Source organism: Mytilus trossulus, unplaced genomic scaffold (assembly GCF_036588685.1).
Source record: "Mytilus trossulus isolate FHL-02 unplaced genomic scaffold, PNRI_Mtr1.1.1.hap1 h1tg000817l__unscaffolded, whole genome shotgun sequence".
NCBI classification, from domain to species: Eukaryota; Metazoa; Mollusca; class Bivalvia; order Mytilida; family Mytilidae; genus Mytilus; species Mytilus trossulus.
In genome coordinates this window covers 20,713-37,491 of record NW_026963507.1, presented here as the reverse complement: position 1 = coordinate 37,491, position 16,779 = coordinate 20,713, and the positions used below count along the sequence as shown (strand labels likewise).

The 16,779-nt window shown below is 34.7% G+C and overlaps 14 non-coding genes across 14 annotated transcripts; all 14 read right to left on the bottom strand.

Moving 5' to 3' along the window:
• Positions 1–764: 764 nt before the first annotated feature.
• Positions 765–957, bottom strand: LOC134703052 (U2 spliceosomal RNA). The gene has a single exon (XR_010104717.1). It is a non-coding gene; the product is annotated as a U2 spliceosomal RNA (small nuclear RNA).
• Positions 958–1,934: 977 nt separating this feature from the next.
• LOC134703051 (U2 spliceosomal RNA) lies at positions 1,935–2,127 on the bottom strand. The gene has a single exon (XR_010104716.1). It is a non-coding gene; the product is annotated as a U2 spliceosomal RNA (small nuclear RNA).
• Positions 2,128–3,104: 977 nt separating this feature from the next.
• LOC134703050 (U2 spliceosomal RNA) lies at positions 3,105–3,297 on the bottom strand. Its single transcript, XR_010104715.1, has one exon. It is a non-coding gene; the product is annotated as a U2 spliceosomal RNA (small nuclear RNA).
• Positions 3,298–4,274: 977 nt separating this feature from the next.
• LOC134703065 (U2 spliceosomal RNA) lies at positions 4,275–4,467 on the bottom strand. The gene has a single exon (XR_010104729.1). It is a non-coding gene; the product is annotated as a U2 spliceosomal RNA (small nuclear RNA).
• Positions 4,468–5,444: 977 nt separating this feature from the next.
• Positions 5,445–5,637, bottom strand: LOC134703049 (U2 spliceosomal RNA). Its single transcript, XR_010104714.1, has one exon. It is a non-coding gene; the product is annotated as a U2 spliceosomal RNA (small nuclear RNA).
• Positions 5,638–6,614: 977 nt separating this feature from the next.
• On the bottom strand, positions 6,615–6,807 carry LOC134703048 (U2 spliceosomal RNA). The gene has a single exon (XR_010104713.1). It is a non-coding gene; the product is annotated as a U2 spliceosomal RNA (small nuclear RNA).
• Positions 6,808–7,784: 977 nt separating this feature from the next.
• On the bottom strand, positions 7,785–7,977 carry LOC134703047 (U2 spliceosomal RNA). The gene has a single exon (XR_010104712.1). It is a non-coding gene; the product is annotated as a U2 spliceosomal RNA (small nuclear RNA).
• Positions 7,978–8,954: 977 nt separating this feature from the next.
• LOC134703044 (U2 spliceosomal RNA) lies at positions 8,955–9,147 on the bottom strand. Its single transcript, XR_010104711.1, has one exon. It is a non-coding gene; the product is annotated as a U2 spliceosomal RNA (small nuclear RNA).
• Positions 9,148–10,124: 977 nt separating this feature from the next.
• Positions 10,125–10,317, bottom strand: LOC134703043 (U2 spliceosomal RNA). The gene has a single exon (XR_010104710.1). It is a non-coding gene; the product is annotated as a U2 spliceosomal RNA (small nuclear RNA).
• Positions 10,318–11,294: 977 nt separating this feature from the next.
• On the bottom strand, positions 11,295–11,487 carry LOC134703042 (U2 spliceosomal RNA). The gene has a single exon (XR_010104709.1). It is a non-coding gene; the product is annotated as a U2 spliceosomal RNA (small nuclear RNA).
• Positions 11,488–12,464: 977 nt separating this feature from the next.
• Positions 12,465–12,657, bottom strand: LOC134703040 (U2 spliceosomal RNA). Its single transcript, XR_010104707.1, has one exon. It is a non-coding gene; the product is annotated as a U2 spliceosomal RNA (small nuclear RNA).
• A 977-nt stretch (positions 12,658–13,634) lies between these two features.
• LOC134703039 (U2 spliceosomal RNA) lies at positions 13,635–13,827 on the bottom strand. The gene has a single exon (XR_010104706.1). It is a non-coding gene; the product is annotated as a U2 spliceosomal RNA (small nuclear RNA).
• Positions 13,828–14,804: 977 nt separating this feature from the next.
• On the bottom strand, positions 14,805–14,997 carry LOC134703038 (U2 spliceosomal RNA). The gene has a single exon (XR_010104705.1). It is a non-coding gene; the product is annotated as a U2 spliceosomal RNA (small nuclear RNA).
• A 977-nt stretch (positions 14,998–15,974) lies between these two features.
• On the bottom strand, positions 15,975–16,167 carry LOC134703037 (U2 spliceosomal RNA). Its single transcript, XR_010104704.1, has one exon. It is a non-coding gene; the product is annotated as a U2 spliceosomal RNA (small nuclear RNA).
• Between the last annotated feature and the right edge of the window lie 612 nt (positions 16,168–16,779).

Below are 16,779 nucleotides of genomic sequence, written 5' to 3'. Positions count from 1 at the left end.
ACGGCAAGTCGCAATAAAAGGGAGAATGCATTTTTAAACGTATGTCATACGTATACGTATTCGTATTTAATCTTAATCGAACAAAACAACATGACAATTTTAATTCATTCTATGTCCGACGAACGCAGATTTCAAAGCCTTGAAAATTTCATTGATCACAAAATAAATTCAACGCTTTTTCACAATCAGCACGGACTTTTCACTCTGTCGTTTAAATAAAAAACACACAAACAGTTCATCTGTTCTATTTTTTAAAGGAATTAACCGGTACAGCTATGTTTAAATTAATTTTAAAAGGAGGAAAAAACTTACCGGCCGACTGTAGTTTCCATCGTTTGCCCTCGTTCTGAGGCGACGTCGCTATTAACGATGATTGAAACAGTAGAAGGGGACGTAATTCTTTTCCCCGCGTTTTTCCGTAACGCTAAAAATTTATATAGAGTTTGTTTTAAAGGAACGAGAATACATTATTACACTGACATATGCTGTTATGAATACAAGCGAGAGAGAGAAAGAGAAAAAAAAAAACCCATCACATTATTAGAAAAGAAAAAAATACTTTTCAGAGAACAGACATAAACAAATAAAATAATATGCGATTTATTTTACATGCGCGAGAAGTAGAATTAATTTACAACAATGAGTAAAACTATACAATACATAACATAAAATAATATAGAAAAAGTATTAGAGAATATTTTACTGGGGCTGTTTCTCAGACTATAGAAGGAGCTATTTTTCTATTTTAATTTTCTCCCCGAAATGGGGAGTGAGCCGATCCTGGAGGTACTGCAATACCAGGCCAACTCGTGGCAAGAGCGGTGCAAGCACCTAACATCTCACCTAGTTGCAAAAATCAGTTTAATATCGAAGTACCCACATGGGGTACGTATCAGATATTAAGCTGATAAGAACAGATACTACACTTTGATCTTAGCCAAAAGGCCGAGAAGCGATACTCAAATGTTTCCGAGTTTCCAAAGCCTATAAATCCTATGTCTTACTCAGACACGGTGTTTTAATTTTAAAACAAGCTACACAAATTTTGCAAATGTATATACAAAAAGCACACGAAACACGAGATCTTGCTTTGCTTTAATTACCCAACAGCATGAAACGATTTCTGCATGACAAAACTGGTGTGAAAATAAAAAAAGCGGCTTGTGAAATACGGCAAGTCGCAATAAAAGGGAGAATGCATTTTTAAACGTATGTCATACGTATACGTATTCGTATTTAATCTTAATCGAACAAAACAACATGACAATTTTAATTCATTCTATGTCCGACGAACGCAGATTTCAAAGCCTTGAAAATTTCATTGATCACAAAATAAATTCAACGCTTTTTCACAATCAGCACGGACTTTTCACTCTGTCGTTTAAATAAAAAACACACAAACAGTTCATCTGTTCTATTTTTTAAAGGAATTAACCGGTACAGCTATGTTTAAATTAATTTTAAAAGGAGGAAAAAACTTACCGGCCGACTGTAGTTTCCATCGTTTGCCCTCGTTCTGAGGCGACGTCGCTATTAACGATGATTGAAACAGTAGAAGGGGACGTAATTCTTTTCCCCGCGTTTTTCCGTAACGCTAAAAATTTATATAGAGTTTGTTTTAAAGGAACGAGAATACATTATTACACTGACATATGCTGTTATGAATACAAGCGAGAGAGAGAAAGAGAAAAAAAAAAACCCATCACATTATTAGAAAAGAAAAAAATACTTTTCAGAGAACAGACATAAACAAATAAAATAATATGCGATTTATTTTACATGCGCGAGAAGTAGAATTAATTTACAACAATGAGTAAAACTATACAATACATAACATAAAATAATATAGAAAAAGTATTAGAGAATATTTTACTGGGGCTGTTTCTCAGACTATAGAAGGAGCTATTTTTCTATTTTAATTTTCTCCCCGAAATGGGGAGTGAGCCGATCCTGGAGGTACTGCAATACCAGGCCAACTCGTGGCAAGAGCGGTGCAAGCACCTAACATCTCACCTAGTTGCAAAAATCAGTTTAATATCGAAGTACCCACATGGGGTACGTATCAGATATTAAGCTGATAAGAACAGATACTACACTTTGATCTTAGCCAAAAGGCCGAGAAGCGATACTCAAATGTTTCCGAGTTTCCAAAGCCTATAAATCCTATGTCTTACTCAGACACGGTGTTTTAATTTTAAAACAAGCTACACAAATTTTGCAAATGTATATACAAAAAGCACACGAAACACGAGATCTTGCTTTGCTTTAATTACCCAACAGCATGAAACGATTTCTGCATGACAAAACTGGTGTGAAAATAAAAAAAGCGGCTTGTGAAATACGGCAAGTCGCAATAAAAGGGAGAATGCATTTTTAAACGTATGTCATACGTATACGTATTCGTATTTAATCTTAATCGAACAAAACAACATGACAATTTTAATTCATTCTATGTCCGACGAACGCAGATTTCAAAGCCTTGAAAATTTCATTGATCACAAAATAAATTCAACGCTTTTTCACAATCAGCACGGACTTTTCACTCTGTCGTTTAAATAAAAAACACACAAACAGTTCATCTGTTCTATTTTTTAAAGGAATTAACCGGTACAGCTATGTTTAAATTAATTTTAAAAGGAGGAAAAAACTTACCGGCCGACTGTAGTTTCCATCGTTTGCCCTCGTTCTGAGGCGACGTCGCTATTAACGATGATTGAAACAGTAGAAGGGGACGTAATTCTTTTCCCCGCGTTTTTCCGTAACGCTAAAAATTTATATAGAGTTTGTTTTAAAGGAACGAGAATACATTATTACACTGACATATGCTGTTATGAATACAAGCGAGAGAGAGAAAGAGAAAAAAAAAAACCCATCACATTATTAGAAAAGAAAAAAATACTTTTCAGAGAACAGACATAAACAAATAAAATAATATGCGATTTATTTTACATGCGCGAGAAGTAGAATTAATTTACAACAATGAGTAAAACTATACAATACATAACATAAAATAATATAGAAAAAGTATTAGAGAATATTTTACTGGGGCTGTTTCTCAGACTATAGAAGGAGCTATTTTTCTATTTTAATTTTCTCCCCGAAATGGGGAGTGAGCCGATCCTGGAGGTACTGCAATACCAGGCCAACTCGTGGCAAGAGCGGTGCAAGCACCTAACATCTCACCTAGTTGCAAAAATCAGTTTAATATCGAAGTACCCACATGGGGTACGTATCAGATATTAAGCTGATAAGAACAGATACTACACTTTGATCTTAGCCAAAAGGCCGAGAAGCGATACTCAAATGTTTCCGAGTTTCCAAAGCCTATAAATCCTATGTCTTACTCAGACACGGTGTTTTAATTTTAAAACAAGCTACACAAATTTTGCAAATGTATATACAAAAAGCACACGAAACACGAGATCTTGCTTTGCTTTAATTACCCAACAGCATGAAACGATTTCTGCATGACAAAACTGGTGTGAAAATAAAAAAAGCGGCTTGTGAAATACGGCAAGTCGCAATAAAAGGGAGAATGCATTTTTAAACGTATGTCATACGTATACGTATTCGTATTTAATCTTAATCGAACAAAACAACATGACAATTTTAATTCATTCTATGTCCGACGAACGCAGATTTCAAAGCCTTGAAAATTTCATTGATCACAAAATAAATTCAACGCTTTTTCACAATCAGCACGGACTTTTCACTCTGTCGTTTAAATAAAAAACACACAAACAGTTCATCTGTTCTATTTTTTAAAGGAATTAACCGGTACAGCTATGTTTAAATTAATTTTAAAAGGAGGAAAAAACTTACCGGCCGACTGTAGTTTCCATCGTTTGCCCTCGTTCTGAGGCGACGTCGCTATTAACGATGATTGAAACAGTAGAAGGGGACGTAATTCTTTTCCCCGCGTTTTTCCGTAACGCTAAAAATTTATATAGAGTTTGTTTTAAAGGAACGAGAATACATTATTACACTGACATATGCTGTTATGAATACAAGCGAGAGAGAGAAAGAGAAAAAAAAAAACCCATCACATTATTAGAAAAGAAAAAAATACTTTTCAGAGAACAGACATAAACAAATAAAATAATATGCGATTTATTTTACATGCGCGAGAAGTAGAATTAATTTACAACAATGAGTAAAACTATACAATACATAACATAAAATAATATAGAAAAAGTATTAGAGAATATTTTACTGGGGCTGTTTCTCAGACTATAGAAGGAGCTATTTTTCTATTTTAATTTTCTCCCCGAAATGGGGAGTGAGCCGATCCTGGAGGTACTGCAATACCAGGCCAACTCGTGGCAAGAGCGGTGCAAGCACCTAACATCTCACCTAGTTGCAAAAATCAGTTTAATATCGAAGTACCCGCATGGGGTACGTATCAGATATTAAGCTGATAAGAACAGATACTACACTTTGATCTTAGCCAAAAGGCCGAGAAGCGATACTCAAATGTTTCCGAGTTTCCAAAGCCTATAAATCCTATGTCTTACTCAGACACGGTGTTTTAATTTTAAAACAAGCTACACAAATTTTGCAAATGTATATACAAAAAGCACACGAAACACGAGATCTTGCTTTGCTTTAATTACCCAACAGCATGAAACGATTTCTGCATGACAAAACTGGTGTGAAAATAAAAAAAGCGGCTTGTGAAATACGGCAAGTCGCAATAAAAGGGAGAATGCATTTTTAAACGTATGTCATACGTATACGTATTCGTATTTAATCTTAATCGAACAAAACAACATGACAATTTTAATTCATTCTATGTCCGACGAACGCAGATTTCAAAGCCTTGAAAATTTCATTGATCACAAAATAAATTCAACGCTTTTTCACAATCAGCACGGACTTTTCACTCTGTCGTTTAAATAAAAAACACACAAACAGTTCATCTGTTCTATTTTTTAAAGGAATTAACCGGTACAGCTATGTTTAAATTAATTTTAAAAGGAGGAAAAAACTTACCGGCCGACTGTAGTTTCCATCGTTTGCCCTCGTTCTGAGGCGACGTCGCTATTAACGATGATTGAAACAGTAGAAGGGGACGTAATTCTTTTCCCCGCGTTTTTCCGTAACGCTAAAAATTTATATAGAGTTTGTTTTAAAGGAACGAGAATACATTATTACACTGACATATGCTGTTATGAATACAAGCGAGAGAGAGAAAGAGAAAAAAAAAAACCCATCACATTATTAGAAAAGAAAAAAATACTTTTCAGAGAACAGACATAAACAAATAAAATAATATGCGATTTATTTTACATGCGCGAGAAGTAGAATTAATTTACAACAATGAGTAAAACTATACAATACATAACATAAAATAATATAGAAAAAGTATTAGAGAATATTTTACTGGGGCTGTTTCTCAGACTATAGAAGGAGCTATTTTTCTATTTTAATTTTCTCCCCGAAATGGGGAGTGAGCCGATCCTGGAGGTACTGCAATACCAGGCCAACTCGTGGCAAGAGCGGTGCAAGCACCTAACATCTCACCTAGTTGCAAAAATCAGTTTAATATCGAAGTACCCACATGGGGTACGTATCAGATATTAAGCTGATAAGAACAGATACTACACTTTGATCTTAGCCAAAAGGCCGAGAAGCGATACTCAAATGTTTCCGAGTTTCCAAAGCCTATAAATCCTATGTCTTACTCAGACACGGTGTTTTAATTTTAAAACAAGCTACACAAATTTTGCAAATGTATATACAAAAAGCACACGAAACACGAGATCTTGCTTTGCTTTAATTACCCAACAGCATGAAACGATTTCTGCATGACAAAACTGGTGTGAAAATAAAAAAAGCGGCTTGTGAAATACGGCAAGTCGCAATAAAAGGGAGAATGCATTTTTAAACGTATGTCATACGTATACGTATTCGTATTTAATCTTAATCGAACAAAACAACATGACAATTTTAATTCATTCTATGTCCGACGAACGCAGATTTCAAAGCCTTGAAAATTTCATTGATCACAAAATAAATTCAACGCTTTTTCACAATCAGCACGGACTTTTCACTCTGTCGTTTAAATAAAAAACACACAAACAGTTCATCTGTTCTATTTTTTAAAGGAATTAACCGGTACAGCTATGTTTAAATTAATTTTAAAAGGAGGAAAAAACTTACCGGCCGACTGTAGTTTCCATCGTTTGCCCTCGTTCTGAGGCGACGTCGCTATTAACGATGATTGAAACAGTAGAAGGGGACGTAATTCTTTTCCCCGCGTTTTTCCGTAACGCTAAAAATTTATATAGAGTTTGTTTTAAAGGAACGAGAATACATTATTACACTGACATATGCTGTTATGAATACAAGCGAGAGAGAGAAAGAGAAAAAAAAAAACCCATCACATTATTAGAAAAGAAAAAAATACTTTTCAGAGAACAGACATAAACAAATAAAATAATATGCGATTTATTTTACATGCGCGAGAAGTAGAATTAATTTACAACAATGAGTAAAACTATACAATACATAACATAAAATAATATAGAAAAAGTATTAGAGAATATTTTACTGGGGCTGTTTCTCAGACTATAGAAGGAGCTATTTTTCTATTTTAATTTTCTCCCCGAAATGGGGAGTGAGCCGATCCTGGAGGTACTGCAATACCAGGCCAACTCGTGGCAAGAGCGGTGCAAGCACCTAACATCTCACCTAGTTGCAAAAATCAGTTTAATATCGAAGTACCCACATGGGGTACGTATCAGATATTAAGCTGATAAGAACAGATACTACACTTTGATCTTAGCCAAAAGGCCGAGAAGCGATACTCAAATGTTTCCGAGTTTCCAAAGCCTATAAATCCTATGTCTTACTCAGACACGGTGTTTTAATTTTAAAACAAGCTACACAAATTTTGCAAATGTATATACAAAAAGCACACGAAACACGAGATCTTGCTTTGCTTTAATTACCCAACAGCATGAAACGATTTCTGCATGACAAAACTGGTGTGAAAATAAAAAAAGCGGCTTGTGAAATACGGCAAGTCGCAATAAAAGGGAGAATGCATTTTTAAACGTATGTCATACGTATACGTATTCGTATTTAATCTTAATCGAACAAAACAACATGACAATTTTAATTCATTCTATGTCCGACGAACGCAGATTTCAAAGCCTTGAAAATTTCATTGATCACAAAATAAATTCAACGCTTTTTCACAATCAGCACGGACTTTTCACTCTGTCGTTTAAATAAAAAACACACAAACAGTTCATCTGTTCTATTTTTTAAAGGAATTAACCGGTACAGCTATGTTTAAATTAATTTTAAAAGGAGGAAAAAACTTACCGGCCGACTGTAGTTTCCATCGTTTGCCCTCGTTCTGAGGCGACGTCGCTATTAACGATGATTGAAACAGTAGAAGGGGACGTAATTCTTTTCCCCGCGTTTTTCCGTAACGCTAAAAATTTATATAGAGTTTGTTTTAAAGGAACGAGAATACATTATTACACTGACATATGCTGTTATGAATACAAGCGAGAGAGAGAAAGAGAAAAAAAAAAACCCATCACATTATTAGAAAAGAAAAAAATACTTTTCAGAGAACAGACATAAACAAATAAAATAATATGCGATTTATTTTACATGCGCGAGAAGTAGAATTAATTTACAACAATGAGTAAAACTATACAATACATAACATAAAATAATATAGAAAAAGTATTAGAGAATATTTTACTGGGGCTGTTTCTCAGACTATAGAAGGAGCTATTTTTCTATTTTAATTTTCTCCCCGAAATGGGGAGTGAGCCGATCCTGGAGGTACTGCAATACCAGGCCAACTCGTGGCAAGAGCGGTGCAAGCACCTAACATCTCACCTAGTTGCAAAAATCAGTTTAATATCGAAGTACCCACATGGGGTACGTATCAGATATTAAGCTGATAAGAACAGATACTACACTTTGATCTTAGCCAAAAGGCCGAGAAGCGATACTCAAATGTTTCCGAGTTTCCAAAGCCTATAAATCCTATGTCTTACTCAGACACGGTGTTTTAATTTTAAAACAAGCTACACAAATTTTGCAAATGTATATACAAAAAGCACACGAAACACGAGATCTTGCTTTGCTTTAATTACCCAACAGCATGAAACGATTTCTGCATGACAAAACTGGTGTGAAAATAAAAAAAGCGGCTTGTGAAATACGGCAAGTCGCAATAAAAGGGAGAATGCATTTTTAAACGTATGTCATACGTATACGTATTCGTATTTAATCTTAATCGAACAAAACAACATGACAATTTTAATTCATTCTATGTCCGACGAACGCAGATTTCAAAGCCTTGAAAATTTCATTGATCACAAAATAAATTCAACGCTTTTTCACAATCAGCACGGACTTTTCACTCTGTCGTTTAAATAAAAAACACACAAACAGTTCATCTGTTCTATTTTTTAAAGGAATTAACCGGTACAGCTATGTTTAAATTAATTTTAAAAGGAGGAAAAAACTTACCGGCCGACTGTAGTTTCCATCGTTTGCCCTCGTTCTGAGGCGACGTCGCTATTAACGATGATTGAAACAGTAGAAGGGGACGTAATTCTTTTCCCCGCGTTTTTCCGTAACGCTAAAAATTTATATAGAGTTTGTTTTAAAGGAACGAGAATACATTATTACACTGACATATGCTGTTATGAATACAAGCGAGAGAGAGAAAGAGAAAAAAAAAAACCCATCACATTATTAGAAAAGAAAAAAATACTTTTCAGAGAACAGACATAAACAAATAAAATAATATGCGATTTATTTTACATGCGCGAGAAGTAGAATTAATTTACAACAATGAGTAAAACTATACAATACATAACATAAAATAATATAGAAAAAGTATTAGAGAATATTTTACTGGGGCTGTTTCTCAGACTATAGAAGGAGCTATTTTTCTATTTTAATTTTCTCCCCGAAATGGGGAGTGAGCCGATCCTGGAGGTACTGCAATACCAGGCCAACTCGTGGCAAGAGCGGTGCAAGCACCTAACATCTCACCTAGTTGCAAAAATCAGTTTAATATCGAAGTACCCACATGGGGTACGTATCAGATATTAAGCTGATAAGAACAGATACTACACTTTGATCTTAGCCAAAAGGCCGAGAAGCGATACTCAAATGTTTCCGAGTTTCCAAAGCCTATAAATCCTATGTCTTACTCAGACACGGTGTTTTAATTTTAAAACAAGCTACACAAATTTTGCAAATGTATATACAAAAAGCACACGAAACACGAGATCTTGCTTTGCTTTAATTACCCAACAGCATGAAACGATTTCTGCATGACAAAACTGGTGTGAAAATAAAAAAAGCGGCTTGTGAAATACGGCAAGTCGCAATAAAAGGGAGAATGCATTTTTAAACGTATGTCATACGTATACGTATTCGTATTTAATCTTAATCGAACAAAACAACATGACAATTTTAATTCATTCTATGTCCGACGAACGCAGATTTCAAAGCCTTGAAAATTTCATTGATCACAAAATAAATTCAACGCTTTTTCACAATCAGCACGGACTTTTCACTCTGTCGTTTAAATAAAAAACACACAAACAGTTCATCTGTTCTATTTTTTAAAGGAATTAACCGGTACAGCTATGTTTAAATTAATTTTAAAAGGAGGAAAAAACTTACCGGCCGACTGTAGTTTCCATCGTTTGCCCTCGTTCTGAGGCGACGTCGCTATTAACGATGATTGAAACAGTAGAAGGGGACGTAATTCTTTTCCCCGCGTTTTTCCGTAACGCTAAAAATTTATATAGAGTTTGTTTTAAAGGAACGAGAATACATTATTACACTGACATATGCTGTTATGAATACAAGCGAGAGAGAGAAAGAGAAAAAAAAAAACCCATCACATTATTAGAAAAGAAAAAAATACTTTTCAGAGAACAGACATAAACAAATAAAATAATATGCGATTTATTTTACATGCGCGAGAAGTAGAATTAATTTACAACAATGAGTAAAACTATACAATACATAACATAAAATAATATAGAAAAAGTATTAGAGAATATTTTACTGGGGCTGTTTCTCAGACTATAGAAGGAGCTATTTTTCTATTTTAATTTTCTCCCCGAAATGGGGAGTGAGCCGATCCTGGAGGTACTGCAATACCAGGCCAACTCGTGGCAAGAGCGGTGCAAGCACCTAACATCTCACCTAGTTGCAAAAATCAGTTTAATATCGAAGTACCCACATGGGGTACGTATCAGATATTAAGCTGATAAGAACAGATACTACACTTTGATCTTAGCCAAAAGGCCGAGAAGCGATACTCAAATGTTTCCGAGTTTCCAAAGCCTATAAATCCTATGTCTTACTCAGACACGGTGTTTTAATTTTAAAACAAGCTACACAAATTTTGCAAATGTATATACAAAAAGCACACGAAACACGAGATCTTGCTTTGCTTTAATTACCCAACAGCATGAAACGATTTCTGCATGACAAAACTGGTGTGAAAATAAAAAAAGCGGCTTGTGAAATACGGCAAGTCGCAATAAAAGGGAGAATGCATTTTTAAACGTATGTCATACGTATACGTATTCGTATTTAATCTTAATCGAACAAAACAACATGACAATTTTAATTCATTCTATGTCCGACGAACGCAGATTTCAAAGCCTTGAAAATTTCATTGATCACAAAATAAATTCAACGCTTTTTCACAATCAGCACGGACTTTTCACTCTGTCGTTTAAATAAAAAACACACAAACAGTTCATCTGTTCTATTTTTTAAAGGAATTAACCGGTACAGCTATGTTTAAATTAATTTTAAAAGGAGGAAAAAACTTACCGGCCGACTGTAGTTTCCATCGTTTGCCCTCGTTCTGAGGCGACGTCGCTATTAACGATGATTGAAACAGTAGAAGGGGACGTAATTCTTTTCCCCGCGTTTTTCCGTAACGCTAAAAATTTATATAGAGTTTGTTTTAAAGGAACGAGAATACATTATTACACTGACATATGCTGTTATGAATACAAGCGAGAGAGAGAAAGAGAAAAAAAAAAACCCATCACATTATTAGAAAAGAAAAAAATACTTTTCAGAGAACAGACATAAACAAATAAAATAATATGCGATTTATTTTACATGCGCGAGAAGTAGAATTAATTTACAACAATGAGTAAAACTATACAATACATAACATAAAATAATATAGAAAAAGTATTAGAGAATATTTTACTGGGGCTGTTTCTCAGACTATAGAAGGAGCTATTTTTCTATTTTAATTTTCTCCCCGAAATGGGGAGTGAGCCGATCCTGGAGGTACTGCAATACCAGGCCAACTCGTGGCAAGAGCGGTGCAAGCACCTAACATCTCACCTAGTTGCAAAAATCAGTTTAATATCGAAGTACCCACATGGGGTACGTATCAGATATTAAGCTGATAAGAACAGATACTACACTTTGATCTTAGCCAAAAGGCCGAGAAGCGATACTCAAATGTTTCCGAGTTTCCAAAGCCTATAAATCCTATGTCTTACTCAGACACGGTGTTTTAATTTTAAAACAAGCTACACAAATTTTGCAAATGTATATACAAAAAGCACACGAAACACGAGATCTTGCTTTGCTTTAATTACCCAACAGCATGAAACGATTTCTGCATGACAAAACTGGTGTGAAAATAAAAAAAGCGGCTTGTGAAATACGGCAAGTCGCAATAAAAGGGAGAATGCATTTTTAAACGTATGTCATACGTATACGTATTCGTATTTAATCTTAATCGAACAAAACAACATGACAATTTTAATTCATTCTATGTCCGACGAACGCAGATTTCAAAGCCTTGAAAATTTCATTGATCACAAAATAAATTCAACGCTTTTTCACAATCAGCACGGACTTTTCACTCTGTCGTTTAAATAAAAAACACACAAACAGTTCATCTGTTCTATTTTTTAAAGGAATTAACCGGTACAGCTATGTTTAAATTAATTTTAAAAGGAGGAAAAAACTTACCGGCCGACTGTAGTTTCCATCGTTTGCCCTCGTTCTGAGGCGACGTCGCTATTAACGATGATTGAAACAGTAGAAGGGGACGTAATTCTTTTCCCCGCGTTTTTCCGTAACGCTAAAAATTTATATAGAGTTTGTTTTAAAGGAACGAGAATACATTATTACACTGACATATGCTGTTATGAATACAAGCGAGAGAGAGAAAGAGAAAAAAAAAAACCCATCACATTATTAGAAAAGAAAAAAATACTTTTCAGAGAACAGACATAAACAAATAAAATAATATGCGATTTATTTTACATGCGCGAGAAGTAGAATTAATTTACAACAATGAGTAAAACTATACAATACATAACATAAAATAATATAGAAAAAGTATTAGAGAATATTTTACTGGGGCTGTTTCTCAGACTATAGAAGGAGCTATTTTTCTATTTTAATTTTCTCCCCGAAATGGGGAGTGAGCCGATCCTGGAGGTACTGCAATACCAGGCCAACTCGTGGCAAGAGCGGTGCAAGCACCTAACATCTCACCTAGTTGCAAAAATCAGTTTAATATCGAAGTACCCACATGGGGTACGTATCAGATATTAAGCTGATAAGAACAGATACTACACTTTGATCTTAGCCAAAAGGCCGAGAAGCGATACTCAAATGTTTCCGAGTTTCCAAAGCCTATAAATCCTATGTCTTACTCAGACACGGTGTTTTAATTTTAAAACAAGCTACACAAATTTTGCAAATGTATATACAAAAAGCACACGAAACACGAGATCTTGCTTTGCTTTAATTACCCAACAGCATGAAACGATTTCTGCATGACAAAACTGGTGTGAAAATAAAAAAAGCGGCTTGTGAAATACGGCAAGTCGCAATAAAAGGGAGAATGCATTTTTAAACGTATGTCATACGTATACGTATTCGTATTTAATCTTAATCGAACAAAACAACATGACAATTTTAATTCATTCTATGTCCGACGAACGCAGATTTCAAAGCCTTGAAAATTTCATTGATCACAAAATAAATTCAACGCTTTTTCACAATCAGCACGGACTTTTCACTCTGTCGTTTAAATAAAAAACACACAAACAGTTCATCTGTTCTATTTTTTAAAGGAATTAACCGGTACAGCTATGTTTAAATTAATTTTAAAAGGAGGAAAAAACTTACCGGCCGACTGTAGTTTCCATCGTTTGCCCTCGTTCTGAGGCGACGTCGCTATTAACGATGATTGAAACAGTAGAAGGGGACGTAATTCTTTTCCCCGCGTTTTTCCGTAACGCTAAAAATTTATATAGAGTTTGTTTTAAAGGAACGAGAATACATTATTACACTGACATATGCTGTTATGAATACAAGCGAGAGAGAGAAAGAGAAAAAAAAAACCCATCACATTATTAGAAAAGAAAAAAATACTTTTCAGAGAACAGACATAAACAAATAAAATAATATGCGATTTATTTTACATGCGCGAGAAGTAGAATTAATTTACAACAATGAGTAAAACTATACAATACATAACATAAAATAATATAGAAAAAGTATTAGAGAATATTTTACTGGGGCTGTTTCTCAGACTATAGAAGGAGCTATTTTTTCTATTTTAATTTTCTCCCCGAAATGGGGAGTGAGCCGATCCTGGAGGTACTGCAATACCAGGCCAACTCGTGGCAAGAGCGGTGCAAGCACCTAACATCTCACCTAGTTGCAAAAATCAGTTTAATATCGAAGTACCCACATGGGGTACGTATCAGATATTAAGCTGATAAGAACAGATACTACACTTTGATCTTAGCCAAAAGGCCGAGAAGCGATACTCAAATGTTTCCGAGTTTCCAAAGCCTATAAATCCTATGTCTTACTCAGACACGGTGTTTTAATTTTAAAACAAGCTACACAAATTTTGCAAATGTATATACAAAAAGCACACGAAACACGAGATCTTGCTTTGCTTTAATTACCCAACAGCATGAAACGATTTCTGCATGACAAAACTGGTGTGAAAATAAAAAAAGCGGCTTGTGAAATACGGCAAGTCGCAATAAAAGGGAGAATGCATTTTTAAACGTATGTCATACGTATACGTATTCGTATTTAATCTTAATCGAACAAAACAACATGACAATTTTAATTCATTCTATGTCCGACGAACGCAGATTTCAAAGCCTTGAAAATTTCATTGATCACAAAATAAATTCAACGCTTTTTCACAATCAGCACGGACTTTTCACTCTGTCGTTTAAATAAAAAACACACAAACAGTTCATCTGTTCTATTTTTTAAAGGAATTAACCGGTACAGCTATGTTTAAATTAATTTTAAAAGGAGGAAAAAACTTACCGGCCGACTGTAGTTTCCATCGTTTGCCCTCGTTCTGAGGCGACGTCGCTATTAACGATGATTGAAACAGTAGAAGGGGACGTAATTCTTTTCCCCGCGTTTTTCCGTAACGCTAAAAATTTATATAGAGTTTGTTTTAAAGGAACGAGAATACATTATTACACTGACATATGCTGTTATGAATACAAGCGAGAGAGAGAAAGAGAAAAAAAAAAACCCATCACATTATTAGAAAAGAAAAAAATACTTTTCAGAGAACAGACATAAACAAATAAAATAATATGCGATTTATTTTACATGCGCGAGAAGTAGAATTAATTTACAACAATGAGTAAAACTATACAATACATAACATAAAATAATATAGAAAAAGTATTAGAGAATATTTTACTGGGGCTGTTTCTCAGACTATAGAAGGAGCTATTTTTCTATTTTAATTTTCTCCCCGAAATGGGGAGTGAGCCGATCCTGGAGGTACTGCAATACCAGGCCAACTCGTGGCAAGAGCGGTGCAAGCACCTAACATCTCACCTAGTTGCAAAAATCAGTTTAATATCGAAGTACCCACATGGGGTACGTATCAGATATTAAGCTGATAAGAACAGATACTACACTTTGATCTTAGCCAAAAGGCCGAGAAGCGATACTCAAATGTTTCCGAGTTTCCAAAGCCTATAAATCCTATGTCTTACTCAGACACGGTGTTTTAATTTTAAAACAAGCTACACAAATTTTGCAAATGTATATACAAAAAGCACACGAAACACGAGATCTTGCTTTGCTTTAATTACCCAACAGCATGAAACGATTTCTGCATGACAAAACTGGTGTGAAAATAAAAAAAGCGGCTTGTGAAATACGGCAAGTCGCAATAAAAGGGAGAATGCATTTTTAAACGTATGTCATACGTATACGTATTCGTATTTAATCTTAATCGAACAAAACAACATGACAATTTTAATTCATTCTATGTCCGACGAACGCAGATTTCAAAGCCTTGAAAATTTCATTGATCACAAAATAAATTCAACGCTTTTTCACAATCAGCACGGACTTTTCACTCTGTCGTTTAAATAAAAAACACACAAACAGTTCATCTGTTCTATTTTTTAAAGGAATTAACCGGTACAGCTATGTTTAAATTAATTTTAAAAGGAGGAAAAAACTTACCGGCCGACTGTAGTTTCCATCGTTTGCCCTCGTTCTGAGGCGACGTCGCTATTAACGATGATTGAAACAGTAGAAGGGGACGTAATTCTTTTCCCCGCGTTTTTCCGTAACGCTAAAAATTTATATAGAGTTTGTTTTAAAGGAACGAGAATACATTATTACACTGACATATGCTGTTATGAATACAAGCGAGAGAGAGAAAGAGAAAAAAAAAAACCCATCACATTATTAGAAAAGAAAAAAATACTTTTCAGAGAACAGACATAAACAAATAAAATAATATGCGATTTATTTTACATGCGCGAGAAGTAGAATTAATTTACAACAATGAGTAAAACTATACAATACATAACATAAAATAATATAGAAAAAGTATTAGAGAATATTTTACTGGGGCTGTTTCTCAGACTATAGAAGGAGCTATTTTTCTATTTTAATTTTCTCCCCGAAATGGGGAGTGAGCCGATCCTGGAGGTACTGCAATACCAGGCCAACTCGTGGCAAGAGCGGTGCAAGCACCTAACATCTCACCTAGTTGCAAAAATCAGTTTAATATCGAAGTACCCACATGGGGTACGTATCAGATATTAAGCTGATAAGAACAGATACTACACTTTGATCTTAGCCAAAAGGCCGAGAAGCGATACTCAAATGTTTCCGAGTTTCCAAAGCCTATAAATCCTATGTCTTACTCAGACACGGTGTTTTAATTTTAAAACAAGCTACACAAATTTTGCAAATGTATATACAAAAAGCACACGAAACACGAGATCTTGCTTTGCTTTAATTACCCAACAGCATGAAACGATTTCTGCATGACAAAACTGGTGTGAAAATAAAAAAAGCGGCTTGTGAAATACGGCAAGTCGCAATAAAAGGGAGAATGCATTTTTAAACGTATGTCATACGTATACGTATTCGTATTTAATCTTAATCGAACAAAACAACATGACAATTTTAATTCATTCTATGTCCGACGAACGCAGATTTCAAAGCCTTGAAAATTTCATTGATCACAAAATAAATTCAACGCTTTTTCACAATCAGCACGGACTTTTCACTCTGTCGTTTAAATAAAAAACACACAAACAGTTCATCTGTTCTATTTTTTAAAGGAATTAACCGGTACAGCTATGTTTAAATTAATTTTAAAAGGAGGAAAAAACTTACCGGCCGACTGTAGTTTCCATCGTTTGCCCTCGTTCTGAGGCGACGTCGCTATTAACGATGATTGAAACAGTAGAAGGGGACGTAATT